At 58.8% G+C, this 9531-nt stretch overlaps 1 long non-coding RNA gene across 1 annotated transcript; it reads left to right on the forward strand.

Moving 5' to 3' along the window:
• The first annotated feature begins 6493 nt into the window (after positions 1-6493).
• Positions 6494-9048, forward strand: LOC134154080 (uncharacterized). Its single transcript, XR_009961331.1, has 3 exons — positions 6494-6544; positions 8466-8508; positions 8993-9048. It is a non-coding gene; the product is annotated as an uncharacterized LOC134154080 (long non-coding RNA).
• Positions 9049-9531: the final 483 nt, after the last annotated feature.

Below are 9531 nucleotides of genomic sequence, written 5' to 3' on the forward strand. Positions count from 1 at the left end.
AGCTGCGCTGCCTTGTCTGGGGTCTATAGGTGCCTCTGTAGGGAGCTCTATGGGGGGACAGCGGGAGCCTATAGGTGTTATAGGGGGGCGGCCCCCGGGGCTCTATAGGCACCTCCATAGGGGTGGGCATGGGGTGCCTATAGGGCTGCCAGGGGCTGGGGGGACCCCCTTGCCCCAGGCTCCCCATATGGGCCCCATAGGGCTCCCCATAGGGTGTCCGGCTCCCTGCGCCTTCCCAAGTGCCCTAAATGCCCCCCAAAGTGCCCCAAATCCCCCCCCCCAAGGGCCCCCAATATCCCCCAAAGTGCCCCGAATCCGCCCAAAGTGCCCCGAACTCCCCCCAAATGCCCCAAATCCCCCCCAAGTGCCCCAATCCCCACAAATCCCCCCAAATGCCCCCAAACCCCCCCAAGTGCCCCAGTCCCTCCCAAATCCCCCCCAAATGCCCCAAATCCCCCCCGAAGTGTCCCAATTCCTCCCCAAAGTGCCCCAAACTCCCCCCGAATGCCCCAAACCCCCCCAAGTGCCCCCAACTCCCCCCAAAGTGCCCCAATCCCCCCCAAATGCCCCAAATCCCCCCCAAATGCCCCAATCCCCCCCAAGTGCCCCAAGTCCGCCCAAATGCCCCCAAATCCCCCCAAAGTGCCCCAATCCCCCCCAAATGCCCCAAATCCCCCCAAATGCCCCCAACTCCCCCCCAAGTGTCCCCAACTCCCCCCAACTCCCCCCAAAGTGCCCCAATTCCCCCCAAATGCCCCAAACCCCCCCAAGTGCCCCAAACTCCCCCCAAATGCCCCCAAATCCCCCCCAAAGTGCCCCCAACTCCCCCCAAAGTGCCCCAATCCCCCCCAAATGCCCCAAATCCCCCCAAATGCCCCCAACTCCCCCCCAAATGCCCCAATCCCCCCCAAGTGCCCCAAGTCCCCCCCAAATGCCCCCAAATCCCCCCCAAAGTGCCCCAATTCCCCCCAAATGCCCCAAACCCCCCCAAGTGCCCCCAACTCCCCCCCAAATGCCCCCAACTCCCCCCCCAAGTGCCCCAATCCCCCCCCCCCGGGCGCCCCCCGGGCCCCCACCGCGCTCCGCGCCGCCTCCTGCTCGCCGCAGCCCCCCGGACGCCTGGGTCCTGCCGGAGGGGAGGGCAGCCCGGACGCCTGGGCCCTTCTCCCCCTCTTCCTCCTCCTCCTCCTCCGGGGGGGAGGGGAGGGCAGCCCGGACGCCTGGGCCCCCCCCCCCAACCCCCCCCTCCCCCCGCTCCCCGTCCCTTCCCCCCGCCGCTCCGAGTGGGGCTGCCAAGGGGGCTTGGGAGCCCGGACGCCTGGGTCCCTCCGGCGGAGCAGGTGGGGAGGGGGGCAGCTAGGACCCGGGGGGTTCCCACGCCGCACCCTGGGGTGGGGGGGGGGGGAGGGGAGGAGCCCGGACGCCTGGGCCCTCTCTGGGAAGCCCTTTGTTCCCCTCCCTTTGTCCAACCGGGGGGGGGGGGGGGGGGGCTGGGGGAGCCTGGAAACCCCCAAAAGGGGCCTTGGAAATCACGGGAGGGGGCTGGACCCCCCCCCAAGGGCCTTTCCCCAAAAGGGGGGGGGGCTTGAAACCGACCCCCCCCCAAAAAAAGTGAAACTGTCTTTTTGGGGTACCTCGAAACCACCTTTTTAGAGACACCCCCCCTCCCTCGAAACTGCCTTTTTGGGTTGCCTCGAAACCGCCTTTTCGGGGGACCCTCCAAACTGCCCTTTTTGGTGACCCTCAAATCTGCCCTTTCCGGGGCTCCCTTGAAACTGCCTTTCTAGGGACCATCAAAACTGCTTTTTTGGGGGGGGGGTCCCCAAATTTGCCCTTTCGGGGACCCCTCAAAACTCCCCGTTTTGGGGTTCCTCAAATCCGCCCGTTTCAGGGACCCTCCAAATCGCCCCTGGGGGGACGGACACCTGAAACTGCTCTTTTGGGGAGCCTGGAAACTGCCTTTCTGAGACCCCTTGAAACTCCCTATTTTGGGGATCTCAGAACCCCTTTTTCAGAGCTCCCTTGAAACTGCCTTTTTTTTTGAGGGACCCTAAAAACTGCCATGTTGGGGCCCCCTCAAAACTCCCTTTTCAGGGCTCCTCAAAACCACCTCTTTGGGGCCCCCGTGAAACTCCCTTTTCGGGGGCTCCCTTGAAACTACTTTTGGGGGTCCCCTTGAAACTGCCTTTGTAGAGTCCCCTCAAAAAATCACTTTTCGGGGGGGGGGGGTCCCTCGAAACTCCATTTTGGGGGCTCCCTCGAAACCACTTTTTGGGGCTCCCTCGAAACCACTTATTGGGGCTCCCTCAAAACTCCCTTTTCGGGGCCCCCTCGAAACTCCCTTTTCGGGGCCCTCTCGAAACTCCCTTTTCGGGCTCCCCCCCCCCCCCGGGGCACGGCTGCTCCCAGCAGCCGGCGCCAAGGGGCCGGGCCCGGGCAGGCAGGTACCGGGTGCAGCCGGCGCCGCCCCGGGGTGGGGGGGGGACCCCAGGGTGGAGGGGGACGGACGGACACACGGACACCGGGAGGGGGGCAAATGGCACCCAATAACCCCCCCCCACCACCCTGCCAAGGGGGCCCAGGCCTCCGGGCTCCCCCTGCCCACCCCACGCCCCCCGCTTTGTCCCATGGTGGGGAGGGGGGGGGCAGCAGGGGCCCAGGCGTCCGGGTGTCCCCCCTCCCCCGCATGGCTGGGCAATGACCGCATGTCTCAGGGCCTAAAAATACCCCCCCCCCGGGGGGGGGGGGAGGGAGGAGGATGTCCCCCCTCCTCCTTCCCCCCCCCCCCCGGACGCCTGGGCCCCTTTGTGGCTGTGCCAACTGCTCTCCCCCCCCCCCACCCAAACAGCTGTGTGGTGGTGGGGGGGGGGGGGCAGCAGCTGGGGAGGGGGGAACAGCTGGGGGGGGGGGAATCCCAGGGGGCCCAGGCGTCCGGGCTGCCCCCTCCCCTCCCCCCCCTGCAAAACAGGTGCCAGGAAAGGACCCAGGCGTCCGGGGGGGGGGGGCTCCCCCCCCCAAACTAGGGGAAAGGACCCAGGCGTCCGGGTGCCTGTTGCTCTAATTCCCCCCTCCCCCCCCCCAAAAAATAAATCCACAAGGGGCCCAGGCGTCCGGGCCTTCCTCCCCAGCTGCCAGGGGGGCGAGTCATTTGGGGGGGGGGGGGGGGCAAATTCCTCGGAGGCCCCCGCCCGGACGCCTGGGCCCCTCCTTGCTGCGAAGCCCCGTGCTGCAGGCAAGCTCGTTAATCCCCCCCCTCCACCTCTGGCCATTAATCCCCGTTATTAACGATTATTTTTCATTATTCACCTTTTTTCCCCTTATTATTAAGGCCTCTCGCTTTATTAACCCATATTTTTCCTCAACAGCAGCCTTTTTCCCTGTTTTTCCCCATTATTCCCTATAATTAGCGGCTATTTCCCCATTATTAGGAGTTATTCCCCCATTATTTCCTGTTATTAGGGATTATTTCCCCACTATTTCCCATTATTAGGAGTTATTCCCCCATTATTTCCCGTTGTTAGGGATTATCCCCCCATTATTCGGGCCTATTCCCTCATTTCCCTCCCGTTTTCTTTCCTTATTAGAGACGACTCCCCCGTTATTTCCTATTAGTAGGGATTATTCCCCATTTCCCCCCATTATTCCCCATTTTATGGCCTAGTCCCTCATTTCCCCCCATTTCCTCTCCTTATTAGGGTTTATTCCCCCATTATTCCTCATTATTAGCGGCTACTCCCATATTACTCCCTATTATTTGAGTTTTTCCCTCATTATTCCCCAGTTCCTTTCATTACTAGCGGTTTATTCCCCCATTATTCCCCATTATTTGGGCCTATTCCCTCACTTCTCCCCATTTTTCTTCATTATTAGGGATTATTCCTCCATTTTTCGCCTTTATTAGCACTTCCCCCCCCCATTATTCCCGATTATTCGGGCCTATTCCCTCATTTATCCCTCTTTTCCTTCATTATTAGGGATTATTCCTCCATTATTTCCCATTATTAGGGATTATCCCCCCATTTTTCCCCATTATTAGCATTTTCCCCCATTATTTGGGCCTATTCCCTCATTTATCCCTCTTTTCCTTCATTATTAGGGATTATTCCTCCATTATTTCCCATTATTAGGGATTATTCCCCCATTTTTTCCCATTATTAGCACTTCCCCCCCATTATTTGGGCCTATTCCCTCATTTATCCCTCTTTTCCCTCCATCATTAGGGATTATTCCCCCATTATTTCTCATTATTAGAGATGATTCCCCCACTTTTCCCCATTATTCGGGCCTATTCCCTTATTTATCCCCCTTTCCCTTCATCATTAGCGATTATTCCTCCATTATTTCCCGTTATTAGGGATTATTCCCCCATTTTCCCCCCATTTTTAGCGCTTTCCCCCATTATTCGCACCTATTCCCTCATTTATCCCTCTTTTCCTTCATCATTAGGGATTATTCCTCCATTATTTCCCATTATTAGGGATTATTCCCCCATTTTCCCCATTTTTAGCACCCCTCCCCCATTATTCCGGCCTATTCCCTCATTTATCCCATTTTTCCTTCATTATTAGGGCTTATTCCTCCCTCATTTCCCATTATTAGGGATTATCCTCCCATTTTTTCCCATTATTAGCATTCCTTCCCATTATTTGGGCCTACTCCCTCATTTATCCCATTTTCCTTCATTATTAGGGATTATTCCTCCATTATTTCCCATTATTAGGGATTATCCCCACATTTTCCCGATATTAGTGCTTTTCCCCCCATTATTTGGGCCTATTCCCTCATTTATCTCCTTTTCCCTTCGTTATTACGGCTTATTCCTCCATTATTTCCCATTATTAGGGATTATCCCCCCATTTTTCTCCATTTTTAGCACTCCTCCCCCATTATTTGGGCCTATTCCCTCATTTATCCCCTTTTCCCTTTATTATTAGGGATTATCCCTCAATTTTTTCCCATTACTAGCACTTCCCCCCCCATTACTCCCCATTATTAGGGCCTATTCCCTCATTTATCCCTCTTTTCCTTCATTATTAGGGATTATTCCTCCATTATTTCCCATTATTAGGGATTATCCTCCCATTTTTTCCCGTTATTTGCGCTTTCCCCCCATTATTCGGGCCTATTCCCTCATTTATCCCTCTTTCCCTTCATTATTAGGGATTATTCCTCCCTTATTTCCCCTTATTAGGGATTATCCCCCCATTTTTTCCCGTTATTAGCGCTTTTCCCCTCATTATTCGGGCCTACTCCCTCATTTACCCCCTTTTCCCTTCATCATTAGGGATTATTTCTCCCTTATTTCCCCTTATTAGGGATTATCCCCCCATTTTTCCCGTTATTAGCGCTTTTCCCCTCATTATTCGGGCCTATTTCCTCATTTACCCCCTTTTCCCTTCATCATTAGGGATTATTCCTCCATTATTTCCCCTTATTAGGGATTATCCCCCCATTTTTTCCCGTTATTAGCGCTTTTCCCCTCATTATTCGGGCCTATTTCCTCATTTACCCCCTTTTCCCTTCATCATTAGGGATTATTCCTCCATTATTTCCCCTTATTAGGGATTATCCCCCCATTTTTTCCCGTTATTAGTGCTTTTCCCCTCATTATTCGGGCCTATTTCCTCATTTACCCCCTTTTCCCTTCATCATTAGGGATTATTCCTCCATTATTTCCCCTTATTAGGGATTATCCTCCCATTTTTTCCCGTTATTAGTGCTTTTCCCCTCATTATTCGGGCCTATTCCCTCATTTACCCCCTTTTCCCTTCATCATTAGGGATTATTTCTCCCTTATTTCCCCTTATTAGGGATTATCCCCCCATTTTTCCCGTTATTAGTGCTTTTCCCCTCATTATTCGGGCCTACTCCCTCATTTACCCCCTTTTCCCTTCATCATTAGGGATTATTTCTCCCTTATTTCCCCTTATTAGGGATTATCCCCCCATTTTTTCCCGTTATTAGCGCTTTTCCCCTCATTATTCGGGCCTATTCCCTCATTTACCCCCTTTTCCCTTCATCATTAGGGATTATTTCTCCCTTATTTCCCCTTATTAGGGATTATCCCCCCATTTTTTCCCGTTATTAGTGCTTTTCCCCTCATCATTCGGGCCTACTCCCTCATTTACCCCCTTTCCCCTCCATTACCAGGGATCACCCCCCATTTTTCCCCACTCGCGGGGACTCCCTCCCCATCACTCCCCATTACTAGGCGTTACCCTCCCCGTTATTCCCCGTTTTTCGCGGTTATTCTCCGTTTTCGCGGTTATTCCCCGTTTTCCCCCCGTTTTTCCCGCCGCTCCCCTCAGCCGCCCGCCATCACCCGCGCGCTCCCGCCATTATCCCCCTCCCCCACCCCGGGACCCGCCCCCTCCCCCCGCCCTCGCCGCTCTCCGCCAATCGCCGCCGCCGCCGCGCCCCGACGGCCAATGGGACGCGCCCAGGCCGCGGCGGGCAGCCAATAGGAGCGCGGCGGAGCGGCGGGGGGGGGAGGTGGGAGGTTGCGCGCGGCTGCGGCCGCCATGAGGGGCGCGGTGGCGGCCAGGTGAGGGCCGGGGGGCTATAGGGGCTATGGGGGCTGTAGGGGCGGCTATAGGGGCTATAGGAGGGTTATAAGGGCGGCTCTAGGGACTATGGGAGGGTTATGGGGGCTATAGGGGCGGCTGTAGGGGCTGTGGCGGGCTATAGGGGCTATGGAGGGGCTATAGGGCTGTGGGAGGGTTATAGAGGCGGCTATAGGGGCTATGGAGGGGCTATAGGAGGGTTATAGGGGCGGCTGTGGGGGCTATGGGGGCTATAGCGGCGCTATAGGGGCTATAGGAGGGTTATAAGGGCAGCTGTAGGGACTGTGGGAGGGTTATAGGGGCGGCTGTAGGGGCTATGGGGGGCTATATGGGCTATGGAGGGGCTATAGAGCTGAGGGAGGGCTATAGGGACTATAGGGGCTGTGGGGGGCTATAGGGGCTATGGGAGGGTTATAGAGGCGGCTATAGGGGCTATGGAGGGGCTATAGGGGCTATGGGAGGGTTATAGGGGCAGCTACAGGGGCTATGGGGGGCTACATGGGGTATGGAGGGGCTATAGGGGCGGCTACAGGGGCTATGGAGGGGCTATAGGGGCTATGGGAGGGTTATGGGGTGGCTGTAGGGGCTGTGTGAGGGCTATGGGGGCTATAGGGGTATGGGAGGGGCAGAGGGGTACAGCGGGGGGTTATGGGAAGGGTGTAGGAGGCCATGGGGGGATATGTGGGGTGCGGGGGTATGGGGGAGGTATAGGGAGGGCATAGGGGTGTGAGGGGGTAGAGGGGGGTATAGGGAGGGTATTGGGGGCTATTGGGGATGTATAGGGAAGGTATAGGGTGTGGGGGGTATGAGGGAGGTATAGGGATGTGAGGGGGTAGAGGAGGGTATAGGGAGGGTGTGGGGGCTATTGAGGGAGGTATAGGGACTGGGGGGTAAAGAGGATGTATAGGGAAGGCATGTGGTGTGGGAGGTATAGGGAGGGTATAGGGGTGGGGGCATAGAGGTGGTATAGAGAGGGTGTAAGGAAAGTATAGGTGTGGGGGGTATTGGGGAGGAGTAGGGGAGTATAGGAGGCCATCTATAGGGTGCATATAGGGTGTCCCCTCTCTCCCCGCCCGGCGGCGCTGCCCCGTGTGCCGCCGTGGGGCCGAGGGCAGAGCGACGGGGTGACCTACGGCCGGGGGCACCGCCTGGCGCCCCCCGGTATACGACAGCCCCCACAGCCCCCATAGGGGCAGGCCTCATAGCCACTCAGTCCTTCTGACCCCCTACGGACCTGACCGTGTAGGGACCCGGTCCTATAGGGACCACCCCCCTCCCCCGACCCTGTATAAACCTGGCCCCATAGGGACTCACTTTTTTCAAGCCCCTATGGAGCTGGGTCTATACAGACCCCCATCTCCATATGGACTAGATCCTATAGGGACCCAGCTGCCCTGGCCCTATAGGGGGCGGAGCTCTTGTCCTGCTGTGTACCTGGCGCCATAGGCACCTGCGTCTTGCTTCTATAGAACTGACCCTATAGGGAACAGACCCTATATGAATCTCACTGTAAGGCCTGATTACCTCACACAAACCTGATCCTATAGAAACCAGGCCCCCCTATACAGGCATGGCCCTATAGGGCAGCCTGCCCTGAACCCTCACAGACCTGGTCCCCGGGGGCAGCCCCAGCCCCCTATAGAGCTGACCCTGGAGGGACCACCCGACCCTATGGGGATGAGCATGAGCCCCCTATAGAGGAGCCCCCTATAGAGCTGACCCTATGGGGATGAGCCCCCTATAGAGCTGACCCTATAGGGACCACCCTGCTGTAGAGCTGACCCTATGGGGATGAGCCCCCTATAGAGGAGCCCCCTATAGAGCCAGCCCTATGGGGATGAGCCCCCTATAGAGCTGACCCTATAGGGACCAGCTCCACTCACCTCTCCCCCCCCCCCACAGGTCCCGGTTGAAGCCCCCCCCCCGGATCCAGAGCTGGGACCAGGTACTTGTGGGGGGGGGGGGGGGGCACCCGGACGCCTGGGCCCCTCCCTCCCCCCGGGTGTGTGTGTGGGGGGGGGAGGGGGGGGTTCTCTGGGGTCTCACAGGCCGGGTGGGGGTGGGGGGGACACCCAAAGTGGGGGGGGGGGGGGGGAGGGGGCCGGGGGCCTCCCACAAAGGCGCGGCGGCCCCCCCACCGTGGCCGCCCGCGTAAGAGCCGGAGGCAGAGGAAGAGGAAGGGCCCCCCCCGCGCCGGGTGGGGGGGGGGCGGGGCGGCGGGCGGGCGGGGGGGGGCGGCCCGGACCGGCTGCCCCCCCCCACCTCCTCCCCCCCCCCCTCCCCCCAATATCCGGGGCGGGGGGCTGCGTTCCGACACGGCAGCGGTGACCCCCCCCCCACCTCCTTCCCCTTCTTGGGGCCAAACCAGGCGGGTTTGGGGTCCGTCCCCCCCCCAGCCTCGCTGACCTCCTGCCCCGCCTCCCCCGCAGGCAGGTGACGGCGAGGGACCACCGGCGCGGACGCGGGTGACAATAAAGCGGTGACAAAAAGACCCCGCGTGTCCCCCCAACCCCCCCCGAACATCTGGAGCGGTGTCACCACACGGTGACAACCATGGGGGGGGGACACACATCTGGAGGAGCGTTTGAGGGTCACGGGACCTCGGAGACCCATGAGGACGTCCCCACGTTGGGGGTCCCTGGGGTTGGGGGATGGTGTGGTGGTGGCACCTCCGGGAGGGGGGGGGGGTGGGGGGGTGACACCCGTTTGGGTCAGGTGACCCTGGGCAGACTGGACGGAAGACGCTCAAGGATCCCGAGGATCTGTGACCTTCTCAGGAACCTGGGGCCACCCCAGGGACGCGGGACGGGTGTCACCAAGGGTCTGGGATCATCCCAAGGGTCCGTGACCTTCTCAGGAACCTGGGGCCACCCCAGGGACCCGGGACGGGTGTCACCAAGGGTCTGGGATCATCCCAAGGGTCTGTGACCTTCTCAGGAACCTGGGGCCACCCCAGGGACCCGGGACG

Source organism: Rhea pennata (assembly GCF_028389875.1).
Source record: "Rhea pennata isolate bPtePen1 chromosome 34 unlocalized genomic scaffold, bPtePen1.pri SUPER_34_unloc_2, whole genome shotgun sequence".
NCBI classification, from domain to species: domain Eukaryota; kingdom Metazoa; phylum Chordata; class Aves; order Rheiformes; family Rheidae; genus Rhea; species Rhea pennata.